The sequence below is a fragment of the Cucurbita maxima genome, unplaced genomic scaffold, assembly GCF_002738345.1.
Source record: "Cucurbita maxima cultivar Rimu unplaced genomic scaffold, Cmax_1.0 Cma_Scf00033, whole genome shotgun sequence".
Lineage (NCBI taxonomy): Eukaryota > Viridiplantae > Streptophyta > Magnoliopsida > Cucurbitales > Cucurbitaceae > Cucurbita > Cucurbita maxima.
Genome location: NW_019272049.1, coordinates 1,113,721 through 1,129,682, shown reverse-complemented (window position 1 = coordinate 1,129,682; position 15,962 = coordinate 1,113,721). Strand labels below are relative to the sequence as shown.

The 15,962-nt window shown below is 35.1% G+C and overlaps 1 long non-coding RNA gene across 1 annotated transcript; it reads right to left on the bottom strand.

The window, feature by feature from the left end:
* Positions 1 to 436: 436 nt before the first annotated feature.
* LOC111467322 lies at positions 437 to 14,042 on the bottom strand. Its single transcript, XR_002714525.1, has 3 exons — positions 14,031 to 14,042; positions 8,334 to 8,336; positions 437 to 516 (listed from the first exon to the last, which is right to left on the bottom strand). It is a non-coding gene; the product is annotated as an uncharacterized LOC111467322 (long non-coding RNA).
* Between the last annotated feature and the right edge of the window lie 1,920 nt (positions 14,043 to 15,962).

Here is a 15,962-nt window from a genome sequence, read left to right as displayed (position 1 = left end):
CCCGAAAATAGAGTTACAACTCAACCTTACTCTACCATACTTTTAAGATTATTGTAAAAATTAAGAATATTTGACGTTTGTAACTGATGTTAGTGATGCATTATGACTTATAAATGTTTGATATTTGAATTTTTTAAATAATTATAAAAAGTAACCCTCGTAACCTAATGAAACTAACTTGAAAATAGATGGTTGGGTTGAGTTATGAATGCTTATTACGAGTTGGGCGCTTTAACCATTCAACCATGGATGCTTAGTGGGGATCCTCGTACATGGTGAATAACCAAATTCCAATTAAAATGAAATCTTTAGTATAAATCAATGCAATTTAGGAGGACTTAATTAATGAACGACCATCAATTCAAATCCTGGATTTTCGAATCGAGAGAGATCAAGAATTCTCACTATTTCTTATATTCATGGACCCAATTCAATTCAGTGGGATCTTTCATTCACATTTTTTTCCATCAAGAACGTTTTATAAACCTCTTAGACTCCCGAATTTGGAGTATCCTACTTTCACGCAATTCACAGGGTTGAGATAGTTAAGTCACCAATGCAGCCAACCCAAAATATCGGGTTGGTCTATTTCTTTATTTTCTAATCTCATTTTTTAAATTGTAATTTCAATATTCATATTACCACGGTCTAAGTTAGATTCGTAACATACGAGGAATGGAATACCGTAGTACGAGGCAAGGGGAGTGTATGGTATTTCCATTTCTTCACGTGTTCGTAGTAAATCAGCCACCCTACCTAAACCAATCATCATATTGGTCCCTAGGCTTCATTGCTGGAAAGACTCGACTTCAAAACCACGTTGATAGTCTCTACTATCAAAATAGAAAAATTGATTGAAAGTTGTATACTTACGGCTTTGGCTTGGCCTGATCATTATGACGATTGATGTTCCTTGATGCAAGTCCTCACGATAGAAAGATACTAAGGCTAAACTAGCCGCTTAGCCCAAATAGTTCTCATTGATAAATAGGTCACTTTCGGGCTTTCTCTTTTCGCCTTCCCTTCAATATTTTTTAAATGTGTCTGCTAGGGGAGACTTCTACACGTATATTAAACTAGGGATATCTTTTTGAGAGATGGAATTAATTATTATAAATAAAGATTGGATTTTGCTTTTAATAATGAAATTAAATGCAATTTTAGGAAGTCAACACTTTATGTATCAAATTAAGTATGGTTGGAGCTTATGAATACCTTTAAGAGGGATTGCTTTTATGTACAAAGTATTTTTAACTATAATATAAACCTTTTAAATGACTACTAAAATTTTACTAATCTCTACCATCTATTTTTGTACTAAAACTATATATTATTTGTTGTCCCTAAAAAGGGACAAGTGGACAAAAATTACGAGTCATTTTGAGTATAGTTCGGTAAATAACACATCAAATTAAAATTTAAAAATTATGGGTTCGATGTTAACTCAAACCCTAAAATATTAAAACAAACAACAAAACCAAATATGCTAAAAACCTCACAAAATAATCTTATCGTGTTGGAATTCTTACCTGTCTAAATCGGACTACAAAATATTTTCAGATCATGTAAATTAAGAATCAAACAAAATATTCTTATTATATGACTAATAAAGTGGATAATATCTACTCACGGTGAGATTGAGCTATTACGGATGGTATTAGAGATAGTCACTAAATGGTTTGAGGCACTAGTTGAAGTAGGGCTAGACCTTCTCTATAGTAGACGTGTTTTAAAATCATTAGGCTGACGATAATACGCAATAGGCTGAAGTGGACAATATCTGCTAGTGGTGGGCTAGGTCTATTACAAATGAAATTAGAGCCAGACATTGGGTGGTGTGCCAACGAGGCACTAGGCCCCTAAAGACAGTGGATTGTGAGATCCCACATTGGTTGGAGAGGGGAACGATTTATAGTAGATATGTTTTAAAACCATGAGGCTGACGGTGATACGTAACAGTCCAAAGTGGACAATATCTACTAGCATTGAGCTTGACCTGTTACAAATGGTATTAGAGCCAGACACCGGACGATGTGTCAGCGAAGACGCGAGGCTCCAAAGGGGATAAATTGTGAGATCCCACATTAGTTGGAGAGAGAAACGAATTATTTCTTATAAGGGTTTGAAAACCGCTTTCTAGTAGACGCATTTTAAAATAGTGAGAGACGACTGATATGTAATGAGTCAAAATGGATAATATCTACTAGCAATAGGTGGATCGAATACGTGTCATAGGGCAATTTTTTCCCAAAGCAATATTTTTTGGAGTATGAGCAAAAAGGGCAATCATTTAAGCTTGAAAAAGTGGCCCTGTTCTTGGGATTGGGAGCAATCTTTCATTGTAAATTGTAATTAATTATACAAAATGAGAGAGATTAAGATTAGGTAAAAAAATATTGCAAGAGTTAATGCTGATTTTAAGGGAAAGATGTTCCCATCATTCTCTTTAAACCAATTATTTTTGCTTTTAAAAGCAATTTTTTCATATGCTCTCTCTTTCTTTCCCTTTATTTTTTTGTGGGTCAAGAGTGATGGTTTTCTTCTCATCAATCGATTAATTTGACCTTAATCATCATCTTCATTATGTGATCATCCAAATTTTTTCTTTATGAACTAATGAAACTTCCTATTGATTAATCTCGATTAATATTGTATTAGTTTGTTCGATTTTTTAATGAAAATTTTGTTTGAATGTTTGAAAATATGGGATAATCGTGTTTATTTTGTAGCAAGCATACAGATCCAAAAGATGTAATGGTTATGAAAAAATATTGAGTCTCTTCGTTTTTTTTGCTGTAACACTTTTTAAATGCATATATAATCACTTTAAGGTTTTTCAATGTTAGATATAGTCCATGATCGAATTATACAGAAACAAATAAGTGAAGTAGAAAAAACAACTTGAGGGGAGAGTTTCTTGGAACCGAAGAATCTTAAGTAGTTTGGTTTTCAATTCTATTTGTTGTTGTGAATAGAGTTTAAGGTTCTCCTACCTCAAGAAACTCTCCCTCGAGTTAACAAACTTCGTCACCATAGAAATTCGCCAGAGGAGATATGACGATGATAAAGAGCAGAAAAGATGGGAGTGTAACACTGTAGTACCCGTTACTCACAAAGAGTAACTACGTATGGTCGATAAAGATGTGTATTAACTTAAAGGCACAAGGCATTCTGGACACCATAGAACATGATGACTCTTACTGACATTTACGAAGTTGTACCGACCCAAAATTTTCTATTAAGGTCGTAATTATATACATATCAAGAATATTGAATGCGGAAATATTTCATTTAAACTTTCATAAAACATTACATTCGTCTTAAAACACATTCATGGACCTACGTGTTTTGAAAGCACCTTTAAAACGACACAATAAAAGACAAAATAAAATAAATAAACGTTTAAATTAAAAACATCTTATTCTAGCCTAAGTTTAAGAAAATAAATGCGACAACCCTATGCATTTGCCATGGTCTCAAGTTGCGATGTCGTCATCAGCCGTACTGGATTATTTTTCCTTAACCTGAAATAGAAGTAACACGTAACTTGAATATTTAAACAAATACTTAGTAAGTGACCCCACTATTGGGGTTAAATACAAGAACATGTGAATACAATGACAAGATCTATCATAATAATCTATTTTCCTACGGCGGCTATCCCAATGGGCAACTTGGATATGTAATTAATTTCCTACACACGGCCCACACAAGCGAGTATGAACCCACCCATTGGTTCACACACCTCCTGGACCCCCTTTTCTTGTTGGATAAGCATTCTCTGGTAGCTCTTGATGTCGGACACTCGTTAGGAGTATCGTTCGCCACGGAAGCATTATGTCAAACATAATGATCGTTCACCTGTATTTGTACCATCGTGAAGGAATAGGGGTACCCCCAATGCATGAGCACATAATAATGCATGAGGTTCCAACATTTTTCCATTCTCATTAGTTTTTTAATACAACCCCGCTAGCATTTCGTACCATATCATATCGTGTATCATATCTTTTATGGATACGTCGAGGTTGTATTTCATTCTAGTTCGTCGTTTTGCATGTCAATCATATCATATCATTCAAATTACATAAATATGTCATATCATAATATTTCATGCTTCCAGGCATAAGAATTTTCATCATATACATATCATACCATAACATATCACATCACAATACATCGTATCATAAACATGTCAATTTATCTCATATCTCATACCATAACATATGTCATATCATTTTCATATCATATCATAACATAACATATATATATATATCTGTCATTTTCATGTCGTATCATAATCATATCATTACGTAAAAACTTTGTAATCACACCGTTTCCATATGCATGTCCTAGCCATATCGTTTCCTAGACTTGTCATATTCTTATCGTCCTTATACATCTCATAGTCGTATCATTTCACGAACATACCTTAGTCATATCGTTTCCATATGCATATCTTAGCCATATTGTTTCCTAAACGTGTCATAGTCTTATCATCCATATGCATCTTAGAGTTGTATCATTTCATGAACATATCTTCGTCATATCATATCCCAACATATCCTAAATCATATCATATCATTTCATGAACATATCCTAGTCTTACCGTTACAAGAACGCATCCTAACCATATTGTTTCATGAACGTATCTTAGTCATACCGTTACAGGAAAGCATCTTAATCATATCATTTCATGAACGTATCCTAGTCTTACCGTTACAAGAACGCATCCTAACCATATTGTTTCATGAACGTATCTTAGTCATACCGTTACAGGAAAGCATCTTAATCATATCATTTCATGAACGTATCCTAGTCTTACCGTTACAAGAACGCATCCTAACCATATTGTTTCATGAACGTATCTTAGTCATACCGTTACAGGAAAGCATCTTAATCATATCATTTCATGAACGTATCCTAGTCTTACCGTTACAAGAACGCATCCTAACCATATTGTTTCATGAACGTATCTTAGTCATACCGTTACAGGAAAGCATCTTAATCATATCATTTCATGAACGTATCCTAGACATACCGTTACAGGAACGTATCCTAACTATATTATTCTATCAATCTATCATAATCATATCTTTTTCTATACATAACCTAACCATATCACTATGTCAATCATATCTAAGTCATATCATTCATTACATTACATTCATCGCATCCCTCTCGTATCCTACCTCATACATATCATTGAAAACATCATAAGGTAAGAGTTATCATATCATTCACATATCATAACACATGCATAACATATCATAGTCATATCGATTCATAAATAATTCACACATATCAAATTTATGACACGTGTAGAATCAAAGGGGACGTGTCAGCATCAAATATAATCATGCCGATAGTAAGGCCACTTACCTGATTAACTTAGGCTGGTGTCCTATTTATTCTTAATGAAAGTTCGATTTTGTTCTTTGTATCCAAGTCAACCTATATGAATTCATAACATCAATTTCACATTCAATTCTCTAAATTTCAGAATGGTCCATATGTTAGACTTCATACGAGCATTAAAGACTTTGATTATGTTTTCTTTTACCAGATGTAAGCATACATTAGTCCATAAAACATTCGTATTAGATTTATTTATCTCTAACAAAATGTTACAAATGACACTCAAGTTAATATTTTGAAATTGATTAAAATATCATTTTGTTCTCTGTCCGGTGTGATTTGAGTTTCTCCATTGTCGTTTATGTACAAATGTCCAGTTTTAGTCGCAATACTTTCAATAAGTTTCAAAAATAGTATTTGTAATTACTGATTTTTCAATTAAAAAATATATCCATATATTTGCATCAAAATACTATAAATTTCGTTTGTTTGTTAGATAAGCTAGTCTGTTTAGACAAACACTCCTATTAGATATTGTCTTTTTTTGGGCTTTGGGCTTTCCCTTTCGGATTTTCCCTCAAGACTTTAAAACGCATATGTTAAGAAAGATTTCTACACCTTTATAAAAGATGTTTCGTTCTCCTCCTCAACCAACGTGGGAATCTCACAAACATATCACAATAATGCACAAAAACAATACGTTAGATTTGTAAAGGGGCATAATCCAAGCCCTGAAATTCTCAAACAACAAAGACTATACCTATTAACTCTTTTTCGTTTGTTGGATAACTCACTCAAGCCTCATTCACCGGTATTAAAAAGATTTAAACATATTTTAATCATACCCTTTTGTATATACATAGAAATCAAAGAGGTTGAGTTCATGAGTTCATCCTCCAAAAAAGCAAACCTAAACATATTGTGGTAGCTTAAGGATAGCTTGAAAGGATGATTATTGAAGAGTGCCCTTTGGAAACCCTAATGGGTCACCCAAATAAGCACCTAAAACTCTCCACTTTTGTAAACAATGAACTTAAATCATAAGGAAGATATCTTTTTAAATATTAAAATCTTTGGTTAGGTTTATGAGTATAATATTAAATTGTTTTGTTTTTTCCCTAACCCATTTTCCCATTTTAAGTTATAAAATTTTGTATTTTCCTCATCAATCATTAATGCTAAAGGAATAGGTTCCCTCATTGAGAATGAGACAACAAAGTTCTTATCAAAGGCTAATATTACCTCTTATGGCTATACAACAACATGGGATGCCCAATTGAGTTCCTATGGGTCAATTTGATACGCAACGATACAAATTTGATGCACGTGATTCATATTAATCTATTTAATATTCGTGGGTGGTTTAGGTAGAAATTATCGATTTTTTTTAAAACAAAATATGTAGAATAAAGAGTGATGCAAAACAAAGCTAACTTTTTTAGTTCATCCATGAGAGGATGATTTGGTTTGGCTTTTGGCCAAAATTGATATCTAACCAACATATCGAACAATGTTGATACTTACTGTTTCTTCCTTCTTTTATATTTACTTTTTTTTTTTAATAAAGTCAATTGCTTTAGAATTAATTAAGTTCATCTATTATGCATGGTTAGATAGATAAAATGGACGGTAGATTTTTTAGACTAAATTAATAAAAATACCCTTTAATTAGTTTTTAAAATTAAAAAATAATTGGTTTTGAATGGAATAGTTGTTTCCAAAATACCTTAAATTTTTCAGACTTGAGTTGGTTTTCATCTCACTCAAGATAAGTTTAAAGAAAATGTCTGTTAAAAAAACACAACTCTCCATAATAGTATGATATTGTCCCGTTTGAGCATAAATTCTGATGGCTTAAAAGACCTCATATCAATGAAGATAGTATAATCGAGGGTCGATTCCTTTTTCTTGTGGAGTCTTCCTTTTCTTTTGCAATCTATTGGCATGACTAAGTTTAGAGCATAACTCTGATATCATGTTAGATGGACACAACTTTCCACAATGGTATGTATATTGTCAAGCTCTCATGACTTTGCTTTAGACTTCTCCAAAAGATCTCGTACCAATAGAGATAGTATTTCTGGATTATAAACCCATGATTCCGATGTGAGACTTTCATCGTCCAACAATGACTATTTAGAATGTAGATAAATGATTTGTGTCTATGTAGTAACGGTAAAAATTTAAGGATATTAATCCTTTTTTTTTAATATTCTTTGGACGATGACTATTTAGAGTGTAGATAAATGATTTGTGTTCACATCGTAACGGTAAAATTTTTTTAAGGATATTAATGCTTTTTTTTTTTTTTTTTTAATATTCTTTGGTATATTTGAAATGTGACTAGTTCGTCAATATGATAATAATAAGAATATTTTTAACTCTTTTTAAATTTTTAAAAATGTTTCAGAATATTAATGAAAATTTAAAAGTTCTAACATATTTTTTTAAGCTTTTAAAATAAAGTATTAGTAATTTTTATTTAAAACACATTTGAAAATACTGTTTTTTTTTAATATTTTTTTTAAAGTTGAATTATTCTTGAGATAAAATATAAAATTTGAAAGTATTTTTATCAATTTAAAATATTAACTTAAAACAAGAAATAGAAATAATATCGTTAAAATAAAACCTATTTCAGTACGAAAACGAAAATGAAAAAGCGCCTATAAAACTACTAATTGAAAACAATTCATAGTACTGTCCTATCTTAACTTCTATTGCCATTCCAGCCTCCATCCTTATCCATGCAACAACACTTTACATTTACCTTAAAAATAAAGATAGCACATACTTTGGGTATTTTAAGAAATACACCTAGGTAGTTCCATTGTTTGTTTTGGGTAATGCAAACACACACATACATGATGGAGTCTATCATTTAAAACAACATAGCATAACTTTGAGCTCTTTCCAATTTAGGGCATGGTTGGATATGTGGTATTTCCCCACATACGCACATGGACCCACCAAACGGGCTTGTATATGTACCACTGGTCTTGGCTTGGTCTGGCTCAATGCGCTAACCTGTTGTAGATGCCACAAAGGAAGGGCTCACATGATATCATGGCGAACATAATATTAAAGGTATGTGTCCGTACTAATATAACATAACAGAGAAGAATCCTGATGCATAAGACATACATAAATTCATGTGGTCCCCATGGTTTAACATCATAGCATAATATCAAATTCATTTCCTTCTTCCTTTCATACATTATATATTATATATATGCGTCATGTATACATAGTAATCATCATGCCTTTCATCTTATAGCATCACATGATCCATCCATAGCTTTACATGACAAAATGTAGCATGACATACACAATGTTTCATTTCATTCATATCATGACATAATGAATATCACATACATACATAACATGATATCATACGTCATTACATAGCACACATAAACATAGCATCACATTATGGAGCATGCATCATCATACATCATACAATTCTTCCAACTCCAATACATACTCATATCACCTTCTTAGGACGTATTATTAAATTAAGTTTGACTAAATGTAGTAACTACTCCAAATATATTTCCTAAAAATATATAAAATTGAGTAAATAGGAGTTTTATTGACATGAAATGCCCTTAAAAAGGCCAAAAATAGCTTAAGAAAGGTCGAGAACATGGGAAATGATCTAAAAATTGTATATTAAGCTGAATAAGCTATTTTAAAGTTTATGGTTTAGGGTTTAGTCGCTGAGCCGCACCCGAGCCAAGCCCAGGAGTGCGCCAATGGACGAGCAAAGATGAGTCGCGATTGGGAATGGTACACGCACCTGGCACGTGCGTGACTATGGAGTGCGATTCATTGCTCTGGTCAAGATGCGAACTTTGAGTCGATTTATGGGCGTCGCAGATCACATTCAAGCTAGGCTGATTCCCTCTCTTCCACGGAATGAATTAGTGGGCCAATTTGGTTTAATCAGTATTGGGTCGTCATTATAAACTTCTGGTTCAAACCTCGACCCATGGACTTCGTCGTCTCAACCCGAATATCTAGAATCATTGCGAAGTTCTTTTCCTCTCTTTTCAGATTTGTACTTTGACGACCTCATGTTCAGCCACCACCCGCTTACCCTTCGTTCACACAGCATCACCGTAAGCCCCCATCGTGTTATCGTCACTGATATGCTCATAGAGAGAAAAATTTCTAATAGATTACCGAATATCTTGTACCTTCGAATTCTGTATTTCCAATGTGTAAACGTTGAATATCAAAGTGTAAAAGCTTTTGGATGGTTTGAGAACAAGTGTGGCGAGGTTTTGTAGAGTACGTGAGCAATTGAATATAAAAAATTGACGGCTCATCGAACATCAATTCGAATTTTTTTAATTCATAACAGTTGTTACATTATACCCCTAAAACAAACTTTTGTCCTCAAGTATCTAAATCCTAGAACAACATTCGATATTTCTCTCTCATTTCATCATCTCATTCTCATGTAGCTTCCCTTAATGGTTTCTCCACAACACTTTGACATAAGCGATCTCCCTAATGCGTATAGTTTTTACCTCACGTATTAAGACCTTCACTGGTATTTCTTTGTAACTTAAATCTTCCGCTACCTCCAGGGACTCATAATCTACCACATGCATGGGATCAGTCATATACTTACAAAGTATGGACACATAAAACACGTTGTGTACTGTTAAGAGGGATGATGGTAGGACTAACTTGTACGTCATGGGTCTAACCCGATCTAAGATCTCGAAGGGTCTAATGAAGTGTGGGCTCAACTTGCTCTTATGTCGAAACCTTAGAAAACCTTTTATCGGAGCCAATTTAAAGAACACCAGGGTCGCCCACCTCAAATTCTAAGCTCATATTCCTTACATCTGCATCTCTTCTGACTACTTTAAACAGGACACATTCTCACCCCTGATATTTTGCACCGTCTCATTGGTAACTTAAACTAATTTGAGACCCATCAATTCTCGTTCCCCTACTTCATCCTAACACAATAGGGACCTGCACTGTTTTTCATATAATGTCTCATATGGTGTCATGTCAATAGTTGCTTGAAAAATATTGTTGTAGCATGAGGTGTAACTTCGAGTTCCAACTATCTGCGAAGTCTAATACCTGCACGTAACATATCTTCAGGATATAGTTTAAATGTTTCGTTTGGCTGTCTATTTGTGAATGAAAAGGCATATTGAAATCAAGGTGAGTACCTAATGCCTTTTGAAGACCACGCCAAAATGTTGAGGTAAAGCGTGGGTCTCGATCTGATACAGATGACACGAGGACTCCATGCAACCTAACAATTTCCTTCATGTATAGCCATGTACACTTATCCACTATGACTATGTAGGTGGCTTTACCCGGAATAAAATGTGTTGACTTAATTAATCTGCCCACAATTACCCATATGATTGTGTAACCCTTCAACATCCTTGGAAATCCCACTATGAAATCCATAGTTATATCCTCCCATTTCCATTCTGGCACACTAAAGGGTAACAAAAATCTCACCATTCTCTGTCTAGGTGCCTTGACCTATTGGTACGCTAGACATTTACTTACAAATTTCACTATGCTCTTCTTCATATTCCGTCACCAAAAATATTGTTTTAAATCTTGATACATCTTGGTACTACCAGGGTGTATGGGGAATGAAGAATTATATGCCTTGACTAGGATTTCTTTTTTCAATTCTTCCACTGTAAGCACGCATAAACGTCCTAGGCATAGCAATCCACCATCAAATGATTTGGAGAAGTCATCCATTGGTCCCGCTGTGTCATTAAATATTTTAACCAACTAGGGATCTCATAGCTCAAATTCGTTGTTGAAACTTGGGTTGGACTATCGGTTTGGCTAGTTATGCTTTAATCCTTCCACGGTCACCACTATCCCAGCTTGTTTGAACTTTGTCTCTACTCTGGGCTCTCTAGTGATTAAAGCCGATGAATGGGCTATTTTCCTATTTACGACATTGGCGACCACGTTGGCCTTCCCGTGGTTGTACTTGATGTCGATGTCATAGTCTTTCAGTTCCTTCCGAGTGAAGAAATACTTCAAACTTTTGTGGTTAGTGTAAATTTGAGCTTTCTCCCCATACAAGTAGTGTCACCAAATGTTTAACGCAAAGACTATTGCTGCTAGCTCCAAGTCAAATGTGGCGTAGTTCTGTTCATAATGCTTCAATTGTCTGGATGCATATGCAATGAACTTCTCGTGCTGCATCAACACACACCTTAGACCCTTCTTGGAAGCATCACTGTAAGTTACATAATTTTTTGTGTCGTTGAACATCGTGCCTATCCTTTGATTCCTAAAAACTTGCCTAGCAATCCTCAATCCATACAAATGGCAAACCCTTCTAGGTCAGTTGCATAAGCGGTAAGGCTATCTTGGTAAAATCTTGTACGAAGCATCGGTAAAGCCTGCTAGACCAAAAAAACTACGTACCTCAGTAACTAGTCGGACGAGCCCACTTAGTGCTACTTCCACCTTGGCATGGTCTATTGAGACACCATTCTCTGACACAACATATCTTAAAAATGAGATCTCCTGTAACCAAAATACACATTTAGAGAATTTGGCGTACAACTTGTTCCCTCTCAGAATTGTCAAGGCTTTTTGAAAATACAACTGATGTTCCTTGTCTATCTTAGAGTATACAAGAATTTCATTTATGAACACTATGATTTCATTTATGAACACTATGACAAAAGTATTCAAACATTCCTTGAATACTAGATTCATCAACTCCATGAACACAATAGGGGTATTAGTAAGTCTAAATGACATAACCACGAACTCATAATAGTCATATCTTGTTCTGAAGGCTGTCTTCGACACATCTTCCATTTTAATCTTGATATGATGGTAACCTAACCTTATGTCTATCTTGGAGAACAACATTGCTTCTCTAAGCTGATCAAATAAATCCTTTATACGTGGAAGTGGATACTTGTTCTTCATTGTCTTCTTATTTACCTTCCTATAATCAATGCACAAGCGCATTGCATCATTCTTCTTCTTAACAAACAACACTGGTTCACCCCATAGAGATACACTAGGATGGATAGATCCTTTATCAAGTAACTCTTGTAGTTATGCCTCGAGTTCCTTCCGTTCTGCTAGCGCCATGCAATATTATGTATTGTTGAGGATTGTTGGGAGGGACTCTACATTGGCTAATGTAGTGAATGATCATTGGTTTATAAGTAAGGAATACATCTTCATTAGTATGAGATCTTTTGTGGAAGCCCAAAGCAAAGCCATGAGAGCTTATGCTTAAAGTGGATAATATCATACCATTGTGGAGAATCGTGATTCCTAACATAGTATTAGAGTCATGCCCTTAACTTAGGCATGTCAATAGAATTCTCAAATGTTCTAGTGCTACATTAGCTATTTATGGAATGATCATGAGTTTATAAGTAAGGAATACATCTTCATTGTCATGAGGCAGTCTTCTTGTCCACGCCGATAACATGTTCTAGTGCGAGCTAAACATAGACCCCTCATGATTTTATCACATTCATTGCATTTAGGCCTCTCATCTTCCCTAATCTCATATTGGTCTAGTCATTGACCACGCCTAGAATCCTTGCGACACCTATCAAATAGTCATTGTGATCACATAGGAGGTTGATCGTGAGGATCAATCTAATCATAATGTTACTTTTGTCTCGCAACGACTGTCGATGGAGGGAGTTCTCAAGGTTCTCCACTTATATTTCCTTCCATATCCTTAGTTTCTCTCAAGGTGGCAATGTAAGTAGTATGCGCTATTGCCTCGATTGTACGATGGATCTTTTTGTCCAGACCTAGGATGAACTTCTGCGCTAATTTATGTTTAGTGTCAACCAACTCTAGAGCGAATTGTTTGATTCTCATTAATTCCCTTGCATGGGTAGTGATTGAATATCCTCTTTGAATCAATTGTGTGAACTCTTGTTTCTTGCGGAGTTGAGTTGTGAGTAATATTCTATTCAAAAGGCATCCTTAAATTCCAGTCACAACATCACACTTCCCTCAAGACTAAGAATCTCGCGAGTGACCTCCCACCATAACTCTGCATCGTCCCGCAACATGAATATTGCACATGGGACCTTCTGATCATCAGGACAATTCATCAACCTGAACATTGTCCTCTATCGATGTCAATCATACTTGTGCTTCTATTGAATCCTCTCCAGTCCCGTTAAAGATACGAGGGTCATCTCTCTTGAAGTCTTATAGCTATCTTGCCTCTCTAGTTGATGACGAAGCATTAGCCTATTAAGTTGTTACAACTATTTTCATAACCACTTGTAATGATTCCCACATTAAAGGAGTTGTGGGATCTTGTGCAGGTTGAAGCGTAAGGGATGACGCCGCTTCATCAAGTCGATTTATCAATCCCTTACGAACAGGACTTCTCCTACCTTAGCTGCTACCCCTAGCAGGGGGTCTGCTCTATGCCCTCTTCCTCGACCTCTAGGTGTCATTATCTATATGCAACACATAACGAACTAAGTCAACGAAATTCCACTTGCATATATTATGTACCCCTCTTCTTAACATACAAACATATCAAACATAACATGCCAACTTTGCATTATCATAATCTGTTAGGATCGATACCAGTTGTTAGCTCTGATACCAATTGTTAGGATCGCTAAAAAACGCACACACTCGATCAAGATGAACACAAAGGACAGGAGAGAGAAAATAATAGGAGGAATATTGGCTAAAGGTTTTATTATTGATGACTTCAGCTATGTACAACGAGATAGAATAGAGAGAACGAAGAAAAGTACATTTTGAGAGCACTGTCTAATGTGGCATATATATGGTTTCAATTTACTAAATAAAGCTTTCAAAGATTTAAACGTATGAGATATAATCTAACAAATATATCTCTAACGCCTTCCAATGTGAATAAATTGGCTCCTCCATGAACCGGCCTATAATGCCGACACTTAATGAAAGATCTGGCCTTGTGCATGTAAGATAGCGAAGGCTTCCTACCACGATCCTGTTGAAATTAAATTGCTCTGATACCAATTTGTAGAAAAATAAAGCCGCTCCAATACCAACTTGAGAGAAAATAAATGATCGCTCTGAATCTAACTCGTTAAATAACTCTCACGAAACTTTAAAGGGGGTGTCGAAAGGGGAGAGAAAGGAGACAAAGAAATTCTCAAAAGAATTCTCTGTTACACACTATCCAAAAAATTGAATTTGCTCTCTCTTGCTCTCTCTATTTTCACTCTTTCTTCTATGCTATTACATCGATAAGTGAAGCCCTTATATAAGCTTTCGTAAGGCCAAAATTGGCTTTAACTACCCATAATTTTCTCACCCATTTGCTCTCCTTTCAATAATTTCTCACCCATTAGTTCTCCTTTCCTGAGATAATTATGAATTAAAAAAAAAAAAAAAAAATTCATTCAAGTTTATTTTCCAACAAAACTCCCTCATAAACTTAAATGCTCCTTCCATCTGTCATTCCAATCATCTTCTTGTATTTGTCGAAAAGTACTTTCGGAAGTGGTTTTGTAAAGATGTCCGCAACTTGATCTTGACTTGCCACATGCAGCAATTCTGCATTTTCTTACTTCACATGATCTCGAATAAAATGAAATCGAACATCAATGTGTTTGCTTCTTTCATGGTTCATGGGTTCTTGGCCAACTCAATTGCTGATTTGTTGTCAACTTGTATTATGGTTGCACCTCGTTGCTTTAGCTCCATCTCACTCAACAAATTTCTAAGCCAAATTGTGTGGCATACACACCTAGATGCTGCTACATACTCAGCTTCACACGTCGAGAGTGTCATGATCAATTGTTTCTTTGAAAGCCAAGTAAATGTTGTGTTGCCCATGAAGAATACATATCCTGATGTACTTTTTCGATCGTCTATGTCTCCGCACCAATCACTATCGGAGTAACCAACTAACTTGTAATCTTCTGTTCTTGAGTAAAATAACCTAAGTGACAATGTTCCTTGAACGTATCGTAGGATTTGCTTCAACGCCTTCCAATGTGAATAAATTGGCTCCTCCATGAACCGACTTACTATGCCGACACTTAGTAAAAGATCTGATCTTGTACATGTAAGATAGCGAAGGCTTCCCACCACCAGGCTTCGATACCTACTTGTATCTACTCGTTCTCCTCCATCATACTTTGAGAGCTTTTCACCTGGTTCCATTGGTGTGGATACCGGGTTACAATTCTCGATCTTGTACTTCTTCAAAATTTGTTTTGCATATTTCTTCTATGATATAAAAATACCTGTTTCTCCTTGTTTAACCTCCAAACCAAGGAAAAATTTTAACAGGCCTAAGTCTGTCATCTCAAATTCTTGCATCATTGTTCTTTTGAATTCTTTTATCATTTCATCAATGTTGCCTAAGAAAATGAGGTCATCGACATAAAGAGCGACAAGTATCACATTACCTCCATTCTTCTTTGTATAAAGTAAATTTTCGTAGGGACATTGCTTGTACCCATTCTCCTTGAAGTATGTGCCGATACGAGTATTTCATGCTCTCGGTGCTTGTTTCAACCAATAAAGCACCTTCTTTAGTTTTAGTACCTTCTTCTCTTCTCCAACTTTCACGTACCCGGGAGATT